This window comes from Marmota marmota, unplaced genomic scaffold, assembly GCF_001458135.2.
Source record: "Marmota marmota marmota unplaced genomic scaffold, marMar, whole genome shotgun sequence".
Classification (NCBI taxonomy): Eukaryota; Metazoa; Chordata; class Mammalia; order Rodentia; family Sciuridae; genus Marmota; species Marmota marmota.
The window spans coordinates 8,540,267-8,561,435 of record NW_026000240.1 but is presented as its reverse complement, the minus strand read 5'-3'; the positions used below and the strand labels follow the sequence as shown (position 1 = coordinate 8,561,435).

Here is a 21,169-nt window from a genome sequence, read left to right as displayed (position 1 = left end):
AAAAAAAAAAAAAAAAAAAAAAAAAAAAAAAAAAAAAAAATCCATGGGGAAAAAGTCATAAGTTGCAGATTATAAAAAGTAAATCTAATGAATGTATAGTTCAGCAAGGTTGTGAAAGTTAAACATAATTTAAAAAAATTCACCCCTCTTCTGTAAGAGAGGACTACAGAATATTTACAGTTTAATATAAGAGAAAATAGAAATTCTTATTTCTAAAGCATCTAGATTAATTTTAATTCATACAGAATTAACCTCTGGCAAAACACAAACTTCTATTATTAAGAATAAATTACTAGATGAAATTAACAGTAAATTAAGCCAAGAACTTAAAAAATTTATGTACTCTGATTTCTGAAGATAAATTCTACTAATGTAAAACAATCTGCTTAATTTTGTGATTAAAAAACCCCCACAAAAATGCCCCATGATTTTTATTAGTAACACAAGATAAGTGATTTTAAAGAAATTATTCACCCTGAGCAAGCAGGTAAATGGCTATTTACAAACCTTACATTAGTATTTTCTTAAGTAGCCACTCTTACAGTGGTATGATGAAAAGTGTTTACCAAAAAGTGACTAAAAACCAAGCTGGGGGGCTGGGGTGTAGCTCAGTGGCAGAGCACTTGCTTATTAGCATGTTCGAGGCCCTAGGTTTGACCCCCAGCACCACAAACAAACAAACAAAGGCTAAATATTTATGCAATGATGGATAGTGTCATCATTTCTACAAAAACACTGGTCACCGATGCCTTCAGCATATTTTATATTCATCCAGTCAATTTTAGGCCAAATTTCTGGTCAGGAGGTGGAAATAAGAAACACGTGAAAAGAGGACACATGCAGTGGACTGCATTAATATCAGCTTCCTGGTCTGGCCCTGTGCCGTGGTCAGGCAAGATGTTATCAGTGAGAGGAACTGGGAGAAGAGTGTACAAAAACTCTACCCCATTGTTGTCTTTTTTACAATTTCTTGTGAGTCTACAATTACTTCAAAATAAAATTTTTTTCAAAAAAGAACATTCTCATGGTAAAAAATACATCAAAGAGTATACTTTAAAAAGTATGCATCAACACAAAGTTGCTTTTCTACCTCAGATCCCCTTGGTCCAAATCCAACTATATTGTTCATATTAAGGAGCATTTCGTTAATACTTCAGAGTCTCTATACTCCTGAAAATATAGAAAAATAAAAACCTTCTTCAGCAATTTTCCTAAAATATAAAGTGCTTCTAGAAGTCTAAGACCAGGAGCCCAACAAAAAATTTGGAGAATTCATACTGACAGTCCACAAGAAACACATGAAAAAATAATTTCAAACATGATAAAAATACAGATCAAAACTATAATTCAATACTATTTCCAACACATATTCCCCACCCAACTCTCATCCGCCCTTAAACCAACAATCCTACATCTGAGAATTTATCCTACAGATATTTACATACACAGGAAACACCATATTTATAAGGACACTCATTGCAGCATTGTTTAGAACAGCAAGGTTTCTGTCAACAGGAAGCTGGTTAAATAAATCATGGCTCAGCCATCTACTGGGTTTAAGAGTATATACCTATTGAAAACATGAAGATGTTTTTCTATGTATTGAGATGGGAGCAGCAGCACACCTGGAGATCTTTAAGTAAAGGTACAGAGATATGCTCAATATATTGTCAGTTACATGAAGGGATAATATATATCGTATTTGCTTTTATGTGCATAAACTGTGAAATAACACACATGAGCTAAGTGTTTACCTGTTGGGAAGGTGGACAAATGGAGGACAGAATAGAGAAGACAGACTAATTGTATCACATTTTTGGGAAATACTGAAAAATATATTCAAAATGAAAATAACTCATGAAGGAGTCATTACTCTATGCAGCATATATTCAAGACATGAACAAATGGCAGACAGGAAAAGTAACAACAGGAAACAGAAGCAAGGGAAAAGGAGGGAAGAGATATAAACTCTTTCTCCAGGAGCTACTTCATTCTGTAAGATAAGGTACTATATTTACCACTGGAAACAATGATCAAGAAGTGATATTGTGATTTGTAAAATTCAGGTCCTTGGTTTAGGGTGATTTATAGCTGCCTAAAAATACACCAATCATGTTTATTATTCTCACTATGGCTCTCCTCACTTTCTTTCTTTTGGGACTAGGGATTTAAGCCAGGGGTGTTTTACCACCTTTCCCTACCCCTTTTTCTTTTTAATTTTGAGATAGCTAGAACCTAAGCAATTTAGTGAGACCAAGTTGCTGAGGCTGTCCTCCAATTGCAATCCTCCTGCCTCAGCCTCCTAAGTCACTGGGAATACAGGCATGTGCCACTGTGCCTCTGGCTCAGTTATGTCTATTTATTCAAATTCAACATGATAAGTAAATAGACAAAATTTAAGGTAAGCATCTATGATATAACAGGCTACATAAACTTAGATGTTACACTAAAAAATGCTTTCCAAAGAAGGTAAGGATGAGATTAACATAACCTTATTTTTCCACGTCTGTTTATATTTCTACATTTCTAAGTTATGATATTTTGAGAGAATCATTTCAATTACTAGAGAGTAATGGATACATACTAAAGGGTTTGAATCATTTCAATTACTGAGGAGCAAAGGAAACATAACAAAGGTTTAAAGTCAAATTAAGAATCCAACACCACATTGCTGAGCACTGTAAAACATTCCCTGGAGATGGAGAAAATAACACAACTGACAGTCACCTAGACTTAGAGGTACATTGGTAGCTCAGAGAAAAAGGGGAAAGGAATTAGAGAGGGTTTTAAATTCTGCTGAATTACATCTAGCTCACAGCAACTGACTATAATTATATAGAAAAGGAACAAGTGGAACACAGTTCCATACATTCATTCTAGATATTCTAAAACCATTCCTTTAGTCTGCTGGGGTAGAAGCTGATGGCTAACCAAGCTTCTAAAAATTCAGATCAGAATTTAGTGATTAAAGTAAACCTTAATGTAATAAAGCATTTTTCAATACTGATTTTAAGGGACTCTTTCCTTGAAAATACAAAATTTAAATTAAAAAAGGGAGATAAATCCAACAAAAATTCTTAGTTTGCATGAATATAAGAGGTAAAATTATTTTAGGTGGTTTAGGAAAAGGATAAAGATAGACTTCCAATGAAAGGACTATGATTAACAGTTTGTAGTTAACGTTAATTTTCCTTTAAAAGGTTAATTACAGTATTCCTTTCCTTAACTAAAGGGAAAAATAACATTTAAATCACCTGAAAAACATGGGAAATTTTCATGATGTAATTGTATAAAAATGAACAAAATTAGAGAAAGAACATGATAGAAAAGAATGTCAAGGAAAATAAAACGAAAAAGTGAAACTATATTAAGATTTATATTTCACTTCAGAAACCAACAAGCATTGGATAATCTTTCACCCTTAGATATATCCAAATCCACTTAACCTTTCTAAAACTCAAAATTCTTTAGTAATGACATAAAAATAGCCCCCATCAGTAACTAGCTTTACACTTATTTATTTAAATGTTTATTTCCTTTTTTGGGTGGCGGGTACCAGGGATTGAACTAGGCACTAGGCCACTGAGCCACAACTCCAGCCCTATTTTCTATTTTATTTAGAGACAAGGTATCACTGAGTTGCTTAGGACCCTGAAGTTGCTGAGGCTGGCTTTGAACTCACGATCCTCCTGCCTCAGCCTCCCACGCTGCTGGGATTACAAATCTGCACCACCATGGTGGACTAGATTGTACACAAACTTCACTTCCTATCTCCTATATAGCCAAATCTCAGTAGCATTTATCTTTCTGGGTGACACTCCTATAAAAATAACAGATTTGGAGCTGGGTTTGTGGCTCAGAGGTAAAGTGCTTGCCTAGTATGTGCAGGACCCTGGGTTCGATCCTCAGCAACACATAAAAATAAATAAAGGTATTGTATCCAACTACAGCTAAAAAATAAATATCTTAAAAAAAAAATGACAGATGCCACTCAGTATTCTCTACACAATGACTGACATTCAACAAATACTGGCTGCAAGAATATTAAGTTGGGCAGTAACCATTAGTGAAAGATCACTAGATGTGGAATTAGTAAATCCACATTACAGCTTGGCCTCACCTCAAGTAATATGTCCTTTTTAAAAAAAAAAAATTTTTTTAAAGAGTGAGAGTGAGAGAGAGAGAGAGAGAGAGAGAGAATTTTTTTTTTAAATATTTATTTTTTAGTTTTTGGCGGACACAAAGTCTTTGTTTTTGTATGGACTTTTTTTTAATCATTTAGTTTCAGAGTTTTATGGAACTTAATGGAGTCATATAAATAGTTTATTTTTCATTCCTTTTTTTTCAGGGTTAGAGTTGGACAGAGGAAAGTTAGTAGTCATATTCAAGATAAGTCTTGGGAAAAAGTTATTGAAGTAAACAAGGGGAAAGCAGAACTTCGGATAGCAGAACACTGAAAAATGCGTGATCACAGTTTGGGAAAGTGCTATACTGAGGTCAAGGAGAATAGTTTTTTTTTTTTTTTTTTTTTAAACAACAGAAGTATGGTGAATCTGTGAGGTTAGAGAGATGGTGGAGGAAAGGGATTCACCTACGGATGAAGAAAATGCCAAGGAGGACTGCGGTTTCTGAGCTGGAACAATGACCAGCAGGGAGATGGTCAGTGTGTCCTAATATGGAGGCAGCCAGATATGGGTGGGATAAGGGGGGAGTGCATAGTGGAGAAACCTGGGAATCTTACCGATAAGAACACGATGTTTATGTTCCATCTGAAATAGAGATCCAGGTGGAGGACTACCGAAAGAAGCTATAAGAAACAGGTATCTAGCACTTGTCCTCAACCTAAAAGACTAGATTTGGCAGGTGGCTAAAACCATAGGAGAAGATAAGTAGGGCCACTGGAAAAAACCAACATGTGAAGAAGAAATACGGAAAACACGGGGTTAGGAAGAAACTGCCCTTCTTTGGAAAGCTAATGATCTAATATCTTGTATTTGCCTCCTCTTTCTTAAGCATTCTACATAGTCGTAGCATTTTTCAACTAAGCAGCCATTTCAAAGAAATCCTCTCAATTACATTTATATAATGACACTTGAATGAAGTGAATATAAGACTATTCCACTGTATACCAAAATCCAAATACCAACGAAGAGCATATCAATAGCTTCTGGTCATTTTTTAGCTAACAATTTCCTTTATGCCTATTTCTTGAAGGTACAGGGATGGCATTTAAAATAGCTTTAAAGAAAAAGTCTAGCCAGGTGTGGTGCCTCATGCCTGCAATCCCAGCAGCTCAGGAGGCTGGGGCAGGAGGATCAGAACCAGCCTTAGCAATTTAGCAAGGCCCTGAGCAACTCAGAAAGACCTTGTCTCAAATTTAAAAGGGCTGTGGAGGGGCTGTGATTGTAGCTCAGTGGTAGAGTGCTTGTCTCACATGTGTGAGGCACTGGGTTTGATTCTCAGCACCACATATAAATAAATGAATAAAATAAAAGTCCATTAACAACTAAAAAAAAAAAAAGGGCTGTGGATGTGGCTCAGTAGCCTGTGGGTTCAATCCCTGGTACCAAAAAAAAAAAAAAAAACCCTCGAATTCTATGGACAATATATATGAGAAAGTAAAATTATATTAGACTAGCCATTAGGATTAATAACCAAAGCCCATTTTTGGTTCCAAAGTTAATTTATTTTTTCTTTGCTATTTTATATTCCTTTCTAATCTGTCCTCACTGTCCAGGGATGGCAATAAATAAAATGAAGGTTGTCAAGGGATTTGTTTCAAAACAGTTAAACCCAGAATAAAACAGTAACAAGAGGTTTTTAAAGAGACAGTTGCTTGATTCTCGTTTAGACTAAGGCACAGCATCAAGCACGGTCATTGCTCCTTAATACAATGAGAATACTGTATTGGGGAAAAATCTGACCTTTACTTTTAATAAATCCATGAATGTTTTGCATTTGGAATGTTTAAAAGAAAATCTTACCAACTTAGAGCTCTCAGCAAAGAATCACCTCCAAAAAACATAAAGAGAGCATGGTGAATGTATGCCTTGAAACGCATAAAGCTATCTAGGTCATCAGCTTACTACCACTTGGTTGAAGTCCCCTTTGTTCTCTATTTCATGCTGGGGTCACACATTCTGGGAGGTAAAACCTCTCAGAAGTTGCCTAAGTAAAAAAGCTGAATTCTCCAAGAAGTATTTCAAAGCACAGGCTTTGAAAGAAGACAAGCTGCTTTAAAATCCAAACTCTACCCACTCACTAGTGGGGTGATCCTAACAAGTTTCTATATATACAATGGGGTCACAGTTTTATATACCTGAAGGACTGCTGTTAAGGACTAGTGAGGCCGTTACCATGGGAAACAAACCTCAACTGGTTTCTTCTATTGTTTGTATCAATTTGAGCTCTGACACTTTATAAGGGCTACTTCCCCAGTGTATCTTAAATTATAAGTTAAATAAAAGTCAAGCTCCCGAGGCAGCAAGGTATAAATACAAATCAATCAGTACTGAGAAAAAGGTTTTATAGTTATGTCTCACCAAAAGATTTAAACAATCCAAGTTATGCTGTAATAAATTTACTTGATATTTTGTACTCAATTAGTCTAATGTTAAAGACTTAATACAGTCACAGAATGCATGCTAATAAAATTTGTTCAACCTGAGATTTAAATTAATAACATGGCTTAGTAAACACAAAATTCATGTGGACTGAACATTAATAAAGCTCTTACTGATCCTCTTTAGAGTCTCAAAGTTGCATTGTTTAGAATAAAATATTCTTAACTTACTTGGGGAAATTTTTTCATAGGTTGCTGAAACATATCTGGATTAATTTAATTCAACATAAAAGTTTCCAAAAAATTGTGTAACTAAAATATCCCAGGTAATACTTTCATGTGAAATTTCAACAAATTCCAACTGAAAGCAAATAAAAAACTGTGGGATAAAGCATTGTTTTGCTTTTAAACCACTTCCTGTCCTTGTCAATCACTGCTTTACAATTACCTATGTCAAAAAGGGATTATGGTGTAAACGATAAAGTATAAAATAGGACTACTATAATAGTTTTTCACTCAATAAGAACTGTAATAAATATACTATCAGTGACAAAAAGTTTTTAACAGCTAACAACCTTTTCTCATTTCAATTTAGATCCATGTCCTTGATTTCTTATAGGAATAACAACTATACAGTTTAGACATGACTGAATTTTACAATGATGTGCATATGTCTGTGTAAAATCTTTTATGATTAAGTCTTAATTTTTATCATGACCTGGAGTTTGTTAAAATCAATTTAGAGGCCAGATGGAGACTGTCATCTGAAATGGTATGCCTCATTTGCTCTCTTGGCCCTCTTCCTTTCTTGCCAATAGGCATCACCTCTCTGAGTCTTCCACATTTTTGTTGTTTTTATCAGATGTTCTCTCTTGAATTAAAGCTTAAAGACTCAAGGGTCTACATTATAACACTGTGCATGAGTTACATGTTTGATATGAGTTAATATCAAATATATTACTCAATATCAACTCATAAGAAAAATATTGAATATGACATAATATTTGGAAATATTTTATATTTAATACAGGTAATAATATTTTATTACCTAGTTGCATCTAGTAAGTTTGACATGATCTGATGTTATGTTGGGCTTATGATGGCAGGACAATGATCTAAGAAATTAACAGTGATTTAAACTATTAGAAACTGACAGAAGAGTTACCATTGGAACACAGTAAAAGTAGTGGAAAACTTCATGGAAAATAAAGTGGAGTTTAAAAAAAATTCTACTGATGTTCTGGATAAAAACAGTGACAAAGACTTTTTCACATAAGAATCACTGATTTAGAGAAGAGTCATCTGTAAATCTATCTATGAGTTCTCTGAGTGGACCAATTTCAATCTAAAAGGAGAAAGTGAAAGGAACCAAAGGCCAAAAAGGCTTGCAGGTTTAGTCTAATAAAGAAGATAATTCAAATTGGCACGTGTTTCAGCAAAAAAGTAGAAGTTCTCGGTGTGCTAGATAGGAGTTTGAAGAAATTCTGATACACTTCACTTTTTATTTGGTGGATAGGGGCACAAATAAAGACCTCCCATGAGGACATTACATCATTACAATAATTAAGAAGTGAAGAAGATATCCTCATGATCACTAAGATATTAAACAATGTCTCCTTATTTTGGGGGGGGATGGGGAGGGTTACCGGGGATTGAGCTCAGGGACACTTAACCACTGAGCCTTGTTCTCACCAGAATCTTGCATTTTATTTAGAGACAGTTGCTTGGTGCCTCACTGTTGCTGAAGCTGGCTTTGAACTCATGATCTTCCTGCCTCAGCCTCCCAGGCCCCCGAGGTTACAGGCATGCACCACTGCACCCAGCTCTCTTTATCCATTTTTGTTTTTAATATGGAATGCTTCACTAATGCGCCTATTATCTTTGCGCAGGGGTCATGCTAATCTTCTCTGTATTGTTCCAATTTTTGTAAATGTGCTGCCGAAGCGAGCACTCCTCATCTATTTTTGAAAAATAACTTTTATTGTTGACTTACATGGCCAATAACTGGAATCCATATTACTTATTTGGGCAGCTCTAAAAACACAGAAGTAACTAGACAATGTACCATTTCAACCCTTCCACAGAATTTGTACTGCAGCTAACATTCTTAAATGTACTTCAAATGATGGCAATCATCTGAGTTTTCTGCTTCACATTTTAAACTTCTCTGTCGTACAGGAAGAGTTTATAAAAGGTTTAAACATGAAACTGATTTTTTTAAAAAATGACCATGAGACCAAGGTAAACGTGGTGTTCAAAGATGACAAGTTGCAAGGTACACTGTTGACATGATCCAAGTGGGCCACTAAATTCCCTTCCAACACAAATGTATAATTCTAGACTCAAGGTAAGCTGTGAGAGGTGGTAATGAATAAAAGGGCTTTTTATCTGGAGTCACATCTAGGCTTGAATCTCAACTCCATCACTTTAAAGATACTGACTTCAGGCAAGCTATTCGGCCTCTCAGGAGATAAAAACAAGACTAGGTAATGGGACTCAGTGAGATAATGCATTAGTGTCTGGCTCATGGTAAACACTTAATATGTTACCTATATAATTTGTAGTGGTAAATTACAGTGGCCAAAATTTAAACATCATGAACTGACTTAGAATAGGTGATCAATTTCTACATTTGTTTCTTGCTTCTAATTGTATTTAATTTCTGATATTCTTTACAGATACTGAATTATGGGATGCTACATTCAGAGGGATTTTAATATATTTAAATATTTACCAGACACTGCAGTTATAATATCAACTAAATATAACCCTAGGGTTAGAGCTTACATTTTACATACAGAAGACATACAAATTATAGATATGGCAAATGCTAAGATAGGGCAAGATTTTAGAGGATGTTTGGGGAACAAATAATATCTAGAGTCAGGAAAAAATGTTTAATAGAGAAAGTGTCATAGCTGCGTGGAGAAAAAAGAACATTTAAAAAATTGTTCCAAGTAGAAAGAACAGGGGGATGGGAAATAGGACAGGATGAAGAGACACTCATCAGACTGGCAGACTGGCAGCACTTTGTTCAGAGAGCTGTGGGAGATCAGGGAAATGAAAATTCAAGGAGAGCCCTAGGCTGCAGGGAACAGGTGTGAGTGCCTAGAGCACACATCTGCCTACAGCATGAAGATAAACACAGGCACTAATGTGCTCTTGGAATAAGGAACAATGCTAGAAGAAGGTATGGACAGCATCCTGAGGACTCCAAAACTATTTAGAAGGACAAACAGAAAAAAAGCCTGCCAAGGAGTCTGAGTAGAAACTACCAACAAGGTGCAAGAAGAAAAATATGAAGGGACAGTATCACAGATGTCAAAGTATCACACATCAGTCCAAATTACAAACCATTCACCTATCAGTATTAACTTTAGTTTTTAATTAAGCATTTTTAAAACTATTGAAAAGCTACTTATCAACCACAACTCCAACTATGAACATTATATATGTTTACAAAGTCAGGAAAGGAGGATACAAATGCTGAGATAGTAACTGTGTTGAAAACTTGGTCTTATTGTCCAAACTTTCCATAGTTTTAATCTTGAAAAGTCAGATATATTACTACTAAAGAAGTTAGGATACAAATGCATTATCAAGAAGAATAAAACTATGATTTTCATATTCTGATGGGACTTATGAAATTATTTGTATATTCTTAATCATGGCACTGAAAAAATTGAGTTTCTACTTATCAGCAAACAAATTCAATTTAACTGAAAAGCAAACAAATTCTTACGGTTTTCACTTGTACTTATTTTAAGCAGTATTATTACTGTAGATTTAACTTTAAACCCTATTTGAACACACAGGAACCTTATTACAAATACTTAAATATAGGTAACAGGTTATAAGGTTTGGAGCTTATATGAGAGAAAAATTAAACAACCCAAAGGGTATGTACAAAGATTCTCGTAAGAAAACCTCATGTATCAATAGTGATTCTTTCTTTCCCCCCCTCAAATTCTTAAAATAGGCATAAAAGAGGTTTCTCAATATAATTATTCAAAACTAAGGACAAATGAGAAATTCTCATGAAGAATTCAGTAGGGAGTTTTATATCTAATAATATTTTCAACTTCTACATGGAACATTGGCAGCTCAAGGAAGTTTTTTAAAATGCCATCTAGCGTTTGCTATTTAAAAATTCTGAATATTAAGGAGTGAGTTCCTTAATGGTTATACTTAATACTAATAACATTAATATATAATATTAATATAATACTTAATACTATAGTACTATTCTAGTAAGTACTAGACCTTAAAAATATGTATATATCTAGTACACATTTGTGCTTATAACCATAAACATTAATTCTGAACATATTTTCTAATGCACAAAATGATTTTGAATAGTAAGCAACTTACAACATGTATTTTTGGCCAACACTCTAAAAGATGACATTTTAGTAGAGGATGACTCATTGCTATTTAAGTTCAAGGTAAATCAAATTTATTCACACCTTCATAAAATATAAAATCCTTTGTCTTATCACTTCAAGTAAGCCAGGGTCACTCTGCATATAAGCACTCTGAGAGTCTATGCTCCAGTCAGAAAGTCAGACCCGAATCCTAGCTCCCACTCAATGGCCACGTGACTTGAGCAAGTTACTTAACCTATCTAAGCTTTTGATTTCCTTTTCTGTTAAACTGAAGATATTGATAGTATCTAAAAGTTAAATGAGAAAATGTGCCAAAAATACTTAGCACAGTGCCTGACACATAATAACCACTCAGTAGCAAAACCGAAACTCCTTTGTGGAGAAATCCAATCAACACTTGAGCACAGGGACTGAAACTATGAAATTCCTAAGCCAGAAGCAGCTAGGCTCTGATCTGTCCCATCATTCTTATGGTTACTTAAAATAAGCTAGTCTTGGATAAATATCACTAAGAATCATTATAATTGTTGAAAATTTCTCTCATATACCACTTACGCGAGTGCCTAATCAGGCTTGTCCTTTTAGGCACAAAATATTCCCTAGCAATATTAAGTGTTTTGAAAATCTGACAAATGCTCTGAACCCTTCACAGAAACCTAAACACATGAAAAATGCTGCCCCATATTCCAGAGTTTCCAATCCTGAAGCCCTATTAAATATGGATATCCTAGAGAAATTATTCTCCTTATAATCATTTATGTAGATTTGTTATAGAAAATAAAGAAAACAGAAAAGTATAAGGATAAGAAACAACTTATTGGTTTGTTGTATTTCCTTCCAGACTTCAATTGATCCAAATACTAATTTAAGAAACTTTAGTTTAGAGAATATGATAAACATGAAGCTATGGAATACTATATCAGAAATAATTTAGAATATTATTCAAAAGATAGAATGGGTATGAGTGCATATAAGGAAGAAAATAACCCATCTCTGGTTAAGGATAAAGTTTGAAATACATACTGCCTGTTTAGCTGGGCAGGCCTTTTGCCCCCCACCCCTATTTTTTTACTGGTTCATTATAAATATACATAATGGTGGGAACTTTTTGGCTTTTTTGGAAAATAAAGAACTTCAAATAATTTTTTATGGTAACCACATTTTAGTAATATTAATTCTACATATATAATAATTGGACATAAAATTTAACCCATATTCTTTTTCTTCATTTGCAAAATATGGTGATTTTCAGTTTAAAATTTTAAATCTTGAGCTAAATTCTATTATTCTAAGAGCACCCCCCTCATACAGCTGTGTAAACAAAAGCAAAATAAAAATGTACACAAAACAAGTTTAAATTTATTTTTTTTCTAGGCAGAGTACAATTCTGAGAGGAATTAATTTTCAGGGTATACGAAAAAAAGTGTATTGACTTCTAATATATCATTTTCAGGTGACACTGGTATCTTAGGTGTTCTTGATGTAAAAATTTTGGGTTTATTTTAGAAACATTTAGAAGAAAATTGTCTTTTTATCAAGAAAGTAAAATCCCCAAAAGCATTAATAAAATTAATCTAAGCTATATTTTATGAAGAAATGGACTTTTTAAAAGAAAAATGATATTATTTATCAAATATCTCCTGGAATAATAATTCGAAGTATTTTGGGCTCTTCACTATGCTGTAAGCATCTACAACAGATCCAACAACAACATTTAAAAATTTTTATGTAATTCAGGATTTCACTTTCTTTTAAAAACTGATGTATTTATTGAACACCACTGCAAAGATATGGCCTTAAGCCTCATATAATAAAGATTACATACTCCAAGTATTTAAAATTTCAAATTTTAACTTATATTTAATACTATACTCTTAGTAATACAATGTGCTCATTTTGTTCATAAATAGTCATGTCAATACAATAACATCAGGTATAATACATAAAATCTAATCCGTTAAGTCTTACCAATTTATGACCTGATGAGACACTCTTGTGGACAACATTCAGTCCTTAGAAGCTAGAATAACCCTCCAACCATGTGAGGGCATCACAACTTTTAAACTTTCGGCTTTCGATCATTATTATGTCACATTCCTCCTCCGATGCTGAATTCTAAAAAAAATTCTAGCAAAGAGTTTAAGTAAATAAGTGTTTTAATAAAATAGCCTTTAAAAATCTTTTATAGCAAAATTTTATGTTTTACCATGATTACACAACTGATATTTTGTACTTAATATTTTTAAATGTAAAGTAATTTCATATTTGATTTGGTTACTTTGAACTTTAAATTTCAACATGGACTTTCAAGGCCATCAGGAATACTTGTTGGTGAAGACTCAACTAGAAATGGAACCAATTAAAGGTTTAAGATCATGATCCAGAAATTATGATTTAATACCACATAATCTGATGTACAAAGTTTTGTGGTCCTATAGAATGGCATTTGAGTTATACTTTGGGTCCACATCCACAGAAGAGATTTTAGAATTAGAGCTGGATCAGTTATGATATATGTGAATCATTAAATGCTTACAATAGCATTTGATTTTTATTCTTAAATCTGAATCTGTCTTCACTGCCCAATTATTAAAATAGACAACATGTTAGTATGAATAAATTTTTAAGTACTTTATGTAGTAGACATAATAATGTATTCTACTCAGTAGTGGTCCCGAGTACGGGCAATGGAGAATTGGGGATACAAAGATTTAATAATGACAAATACTACCTTGTTAAGAATATCATCCTAAATTATATTAAATTTTCACCAGAAAGTTTTCAACTGGGCATATTTTTTAATCCCTGAAGAATAATATCATTAAAAACACTGTTTGATATGAATGCACATTTACACTTTTAGTTGCCAGTAATTCATGGAAAAGACAACCCATATTTGTGGGCATATTTTACCTAAATTAGCCCCCTAAATAAAATGATATATAATGGGGCAACAGGGAAAGGGGAAAGAAAGAGGCCATTATTGAGGAAGATCAGTATGTACAAACTTATAGAAAACTTCAAGAGTATTATAAAGTAAATTCCGCAGCTATCTCAAGATAGATTTGACCCACATGTATGGACTGGGTTATGCTGTTGCAGACCTGAACTTCCAAGGGAACTCTTCTGTCACACTTGGTTATTTACAAATATGATCTTTCCAAATGTAATCTCACAACACATTTGACTTCAACAGAATCATACAAACACATTTTGTCTTTTTTCAAAGCACAGTTTTATAATGAAATCACCTGGTGAAGGCAAAAATCCATATTTATGAGGATAAACAACAGCTTAAAGTTCTGGTCATTTCATTAACATTTTACCAAATATTTGTAGAAAGGTTTTATGCAGCTCTTACTTCCTCTCAACCAAAATATTACCAAAAACTTTTTTTTAAATGTTTATTTTTGATGATTTATTATTTGTGGGGCAAATTCCATGAGAAGATCCGGTATGCAGTCACATTTAGTAAAATCAGTTCTTCCTGAAATGTCTGTCAATAATGCTGGTCATTTCCTTGTGTGCAAGGCTTTGATGAATTGGTAATTTAAAGGGCAGAATGTTTGACCCTCTGTTAAAGGGCTTGCCAACAAACATGCATTGTTATCATAAATGCCTGGAAAGCCTTTGGAAGACAGAATTACACCAGAATGAAAGCATTCAGTTATTTTACAATGAAACTTATAGAAGAAAATTTAAAGGTGTGTGCATTATACGAACATGGCTTATGAGCTTATTTAAAAAGACACAAAACTTTTATATCAAAATTTTCCTGAATATTTATTATTAAAATTAGTTGTTACCAAGTACAGGGGTCATATTTGAAGAGTTTTAATCACTAAATTCCAAATTGAAGAAAATTCTTATTAAAAATCTGAAATGAAACTGGGTAACTGAAATGTTTTCATTCTTTTTCCATTTTTGAGGAAGAAAAATCCCATTTAACTGACAATGTGCCATTAAACGTTCTTATAGTTCAGTAAGAACTAGGCTTATGTTTGTCATCACTTAGCTAGCTTTCTTTCATGGAAAATCTATATCAATAGGACAAAATAGTAAGCAGGAGGGCAAAAAGATGAATGATTTGCCATTTCCAAGTGATTATCTGAAAAGTGAGTGATATGCAAAATCAAATTGCTAAGAGTTCCTAAAAGTATCCTCCCTACCCCCAACCTTTTATTGGTGCCATACTAGGGATTTAACCCAAGGCATCACACGCGTTGGGCAAACATTCTACCAGAATGTGTTTAGCTTAGTTGAATATCAAATTTTACTTTCAAGTGTAAACAACATTTCTTTCTTTCTTTTTGAGGTGCTGGGGATTGAACCAAGGGCCTTGTACATGCAAAGCAAGCACTCTACCAATTGAGCTTCATCCCCAGCTCCCTGGTAAGCTATATTTCTTTAAAAATATTCTAAAAATTATCTAACACAATCTATTAATATTTTGCCACATTTCACCCTGCTGTTCAAGAAAGTTCACTACACTGTTTTGGGGTTAAAAAAAAAAAAAAAAAAAAAAAAGCCTAACCATAGTAAATGCTTGCTCTTGAAGGTCTGAAATGCTTACTTTTTAGTGGAGAAAGGGGGAAAGTGTGGCATTTTCTGTATGCCCCAAATACATTAAACATAGTTGTTCCATAAATTATGTACTGGGAAATCACTGTAGAAGAAATATCAAAGATAGAACTTATTTTAAAAAAATCAGTCCACATGTACATGATAAAATAACAACACTGGAAAGAAAGTTATACTCCATGAAGTAAATGTATAAAAAGACACACAACTGTAAAGCTCATGTTATCTGTGGTTGAGCCAAGATCTAATGTAAGAGACAACTATTAGCTATACTAAAAAAAACTAAAAACATGCATCTTTTCTTGGTGTTTGTGGTAATGGTTATCAAAACCAGGGCTTTGGGTATGCTAGCAGGGGCTCTTTGACGGAGCTATATCTGTCTGGGAGTGTGCACACACGCACAGTGTTAGGCTGCATATCAAATGCACCTACTGGTGAAAGATATGCAAAATACAATTTCATTAAGCTCTAAGCTATTTGTTATTAACAGTTCATGTTTATTGACAAATGAATTATACTGCTGGTCCTTTCAAAAGTAGTAGAAACACATACAAAACATATACATATTTCTCAATATGCACTTAGGACCTGCATACTTTGTTAACAGAAAAACTTAGAGCTTATTAGTAATAGTCAACATAAAGGAAAAGAAATGTAAAAAAAAAAAAATTAAGAAATATCACACATTATGCTTTTGAGAAGCGGTATCTAATTTCTTGAGACAAAGTATGTTATGACCATCCTAGATATATACTTAGCAATATTTCCTGGACTTGGCACATGGAAAGTAGAAACATCTGCTGCAAATAAACATAGAAATTTTGTGATGACCAAGGGTTAACAATCACTGTAAACAGAACAAGGATTAGTTACAACTCTTTTCCTTATTTCTTATTCCACTTCCAATAGTGTGTAGGACTAGAGAGAATATACCTTTTTTTTTTTTTTTTCCTAATTACTAGTTGTACATACAGAAAGATGTTTTTGGTTTTCAGGACAAGTTCTATTTGTATTCCTAAATGTGTGTTGTGTGTGTACATAGAGAACAGCTTACTATAGGTAAAAAATACACACTGTGAACTGTACTATTAGTCTTGATACTGAAGTTGGAAAAAAAAAAAATCCTCAGTCTGTGGACTTTAGTAACTGTGAACAGATGAGAGTCACGCTGCCTGAACACATTTTGTAACATACTGAGGACACCATTATTTCTGGCCCAAATATTACAAATTAAAAACCGAAAAATATAAAGGCATCTTCCAAATCTTTTAGTATTTGTAATCAATAACCTTTAAACTTTGAAAGTAATAAAGAAATAAACTGGCATAAAAAATGCTCTTTCTTGAGGATATTTAGCATTGGGTATACATTCTAAATTATTATCATTTAAATTTATTTCTGTCCAATATGAAAAATATTTTAGAAGTAGTCAAGTAAAGCCTAAACACAGAAGCTAATTTCTAATTTAAAAGGTTTATACCCATCATAAAAATCTAAGATATTCCCTCATTTGAGTCATTTGGGATATTTCTAGGAGCATGAGCACACACATATACCTACAGAATGTGATCTATACTAGAAAATGAGGCATTTTTCTTCTGAACTACTTGAAACTCCAAATCTTAATGAAAACAAAAATTTTACCACCTTCTCATCTGATCTAAATTTCACCCTGAAAATAACTGTAATGACCTCTCAGAGTAGATTGGGGTGACTCAGGTCGAGATATTTATTAAATAATGATGGTGGTAAGCAAATACACAGAAACATGTAATGATGGGGAAACAGTAAAGGAATAATTTCTCACTGTCAGTTCTGAAGTTTAATAATGGGCTGGAAGTCGATTGTCAGTGTGTTGGGTGTACCAGTTCACTTAGTTACAGAAAAACTAAGAGAAGAAATGTCAAGGAACCAATATAATACCAGTTCAAATAGTGAGATAAGATCTCATTATTTAAGACGTAAGATCTATGGTTAACAATCTGGCAGCAGACAAACCACCTAAGTATCAGTATTAAACTAAGAGGACAGGACAGAATACAAATGATAGTTAATAATTTGTAAACCCAAGTAATGATGTAAAAAATGTCTTCTAATTATACTTCTTTTTCCAATTCAAGATAATTAAAATTACCAACTTAATACATATGCAAGAAAGTCACCATGTACAGGAAATAAAAGTACATGAATATACCTATTGCTATTCTAAAGGATACATTCATTTTAACATCTACATACTCTCCTTCTCTGAAATTTCTCCCCCAAATTTGAGAATAGAACTTTCCTTATAAAACTTCTCTAATCCTAGTTGTTCCATCTAGATTTCTGGCAGTATTCACTTGTCTTCCATTCCCCAAATAATATGAACTAGCTAGGCAGATACATTTTTTCCCCTAGTATTTTATCCAGAACAGTAGCACTGTCTTTTTTGGATCAATATTTACACTTCAAATAATCCTATAAGAGACAACAGAATTGAAATACCTGTTACACAGGACTTTATAATTAAATGTAATCTATAGTTCTGTATTGGCTTTGGGATCAGGTAAAAATGATTATGAATATTTTGGGAGCAATTGTTAGAAACTGAATAGAAACTGCATAGTAATGTCAAGTGTCCTAAATTTGGTAATAATTCTGTTGGTATGTAAGAGAATAATCTTAGGAAACATATGCTGAAGTATTTGAGATCAAATGATTATGATATCTGAAACTCACTCTTTTTTGGAGTGGGGGTACCAGGGACTGAACCACTGATCAACATCCTTAGCTCTATTTTGTATTTTATTAGAGACAGGGTCTCACTGAGTTGCTTAGTGCCTTGCTAAATTGCTAAGACTGTCTTTGAACTTGCGATCCTCCTGCTTCGGCTTCCTGGGCCACTAGAATTATTACAGGTATGTGCAACCACACCCAGACTGCAACTTACTAAGTGGTTTCTAAATATTATGATGGCAAAGCTAATATAATAAAATGCTAATAATGAATCTTGGCATGAAGACTATTAAATTTCTTTGTTTTATTCTTACATTTTTTTTCTGTAAATCTAAAATTATTAAAAAATAAAGATTCAAATATTTTCCCTTCTTTGGCTAGAAAACATATTCCCAGGGTGTTTTCGTCTCTAAAATCACTTATCCTCTTCAGACTTGATCCTGTTCTCTAAACATCAGTGGTGTTGCTCAAAGTCCTGGCTTGACCCTCTTACCCTACTTTCTTTCTTCCAAATCTTGGTCTTTATTAAAGCTTGAACTCTAAAAATAAGTAACAAAGTAAAACAAAAGATTCTTTTAGTCTTAATTTCTCCACCCAGCTGTGTGCACCCTGAATATTTCCACCAGCTCAATTTATCTATAAAATAGTTAAATACAAAAACCTCATCACTTTATTCTTTCCAAACTAATTCCTTCACTAATACTCTCTAATAGTACCAGAATTTCCCAGTTAGGGTTTTTGACATTTTGAAGTCAAGTTTGGGTGCTTCCCTATAGTATTCAAGCAGTTGTAAAACCTAATAATTCCTTCTCTCTGGTAATTATTCCTTCTTCATCTGGGGACCTTTCTAGTATTTTTGGTCTCTATCCAATTCAGCTTCTCTTCAAATATATTAGGCAACAAATTGAACTATTCTTATCCCACATTTCTGTCCTTTTGCAGTGGTTCTGTATTTCCTCTAACTGGACTGTCCCTTTTCCTCAGTTCTCCAAGACCAAATTCTACCCACCTTTAAGTTTCCAATTAAAAAGTCACCTTCTGAAGCAACTTTGACCAATCCCTCCAGCTGTTCTTGAAAGACAAAATGCTTGATTCTACAAGACAGATCACTTTTAATCATGTGATAATGTATTTGCCCATCTTTTTCCATAGTAGACCAAGCTAATCAAGGTCAGTACTGAGTTGTCCTAATCTTGTTCTCTCCCAGCATTTACTTTTAGGAATCAATAAACTTTTGCTGAGTCAAAGAATTGCAAATTTCTGTTGATATTCTCCCTTAGCTTCATTCTGTACTATTATGCAAAAGTGAAATTTTAAGACTTTAGTCTTCTGGTTAGGAAAGGTGATCTCTCAGAAGACACTTAAAACGGCAACATGAAAATCTTTTGTCAAGCGTCTATAATTTGGGATAAGTATTTATTGCCAGTTTTTCCTTGATGTCTGCAGGTCAGATGCTCAAGTTCCTACTGTAAAATGGAGCAGTATTTGCATATAATCTATATACATTCCCTTGTATACTTTAAATCATCTCTAGATTAATAATAATACTAATGCAATGTAAATACTTAGAAATAGTTCTTATACTCTATTGTTCAGGGAGTAATGACAGAAAAGTCTGTACATATTCAGTACAGATGCAATTAAAATTATTTTCTGAGGTAGGCTGAATTCAAGGATGAAGAACCCGTGGATACAGATGACTGATTGTACTTTATGCAATGACCAAACATCTAATACTTTACTGAAATTTGCAGGAAGGTTTGTTTTCAGAACACTGCAGCATGGTTTTCACAGTTTTATGTGGTCTTCTCTCATCTTTCACTAAAAGCCCCCAAACCTGTATTCACCATCTTTACATATAACTGTATTTCCTTTCTACATACTGTTCTTATTTTTACATAACAAGAATTTGACTTATATCTTGACAGCATCACTTTGATAACCATGTACATGGCTTTTAAAAATTTGGAAGATCTGTTGTTTTTTGTTTGTTTGTTTGTTTGTTTTAAAGTATTTTATTTTTAGTGGTAGCTGGACACAATACTTTTATTTTTTTTGGTGCTTGAGGATCAAACCCAGGGCCTCGCACCTGCTAGAGGAGCACTCTACTGCTGAGCCACAACTCCAGCCCCTGGAAGAGCTGTTTTTATGTCCTACAACTATGAACTGCATGTATGATTCATGCATGTATGTCCATGCATGTATGATTCATGACTTGAAGGAAGTTAACTTTCTTAAACTTCTAACTTTATAACACATAAGTACCCCCCACCCCAAAGTTACTTTCCCAATGTCTGGCACCACAAAATGAAGAATTCTGTAGTATTTAATATGCTGCTGCTCTGTGATATGTGAGGGCTTCATTTACTACCACTGTCCACGGCAATTCTCATTTCCAATAAGCTTACTGTCAGAAGGAGGCTCCATTGGTTCCCTATTCAGGACCCCCACTTGCTATGTCTGAAAGGGGCTCGCTCTTAATGAGGCACAGCAGTTTGCTAGCCTTCCACTCCTTAAGCAAATACTCAGCTCTTTAAGATCTGCTGATAAGGCCAACAATGACAAAAGAGAAGTAAAGGAGCTTAATTCCAACAGTTACCTTTTTCCTTTCTCATTTAGAACTACATGGGGGACCAAACTCAATGGAGCAGGCATTTTAAAGGTAACTGAATCTAAATTTCAAAAAAGTCAATTTCCTGATTAACACACATGAAGACAGATTTATTATTTCTAGTGAGGGCAAAACTATTTCCCAGGAGCCCCATTTACTTTCTTTAAGTAAGCCCAAGCCTGCTTGTTAACACCTTCCTGGCTATCCAAGTAGAAAATAAGGAAAGTAACTTCTCTAGTTTTTATTTTTTTTTTAATTTCAAACATATGCCTTTAGTATGCTTTCTATTTAGATTTACTAGCCTACAGAAATGTA

The 21,169-nt window shown here is 33.7% G+C and overlaps 1 protein-coding gene and 1 non-coding gene across 2 annotated transcripts in view; both read right to left on the bottom strand.

The window, feature by feature from the left end:
* The window catches only part of Tsc22d2 (TSC22 domain family member 2), an 89,819-nt gene that overhangs the window by 12,466 nt on the left and 56,184 nt on the right, over positions 1-21,169 (bottom strand). The gene's annotated exons all lie outside the window — the stretch shown is intronic.
* Positions 8,407-8,513, bottom strand: LOC125613654. Its single transcript, XR_007344219.1, has one exon. It is a non-coding gene; the product is annotated as a U6 spliceosomal RNA (small nuclear RNA).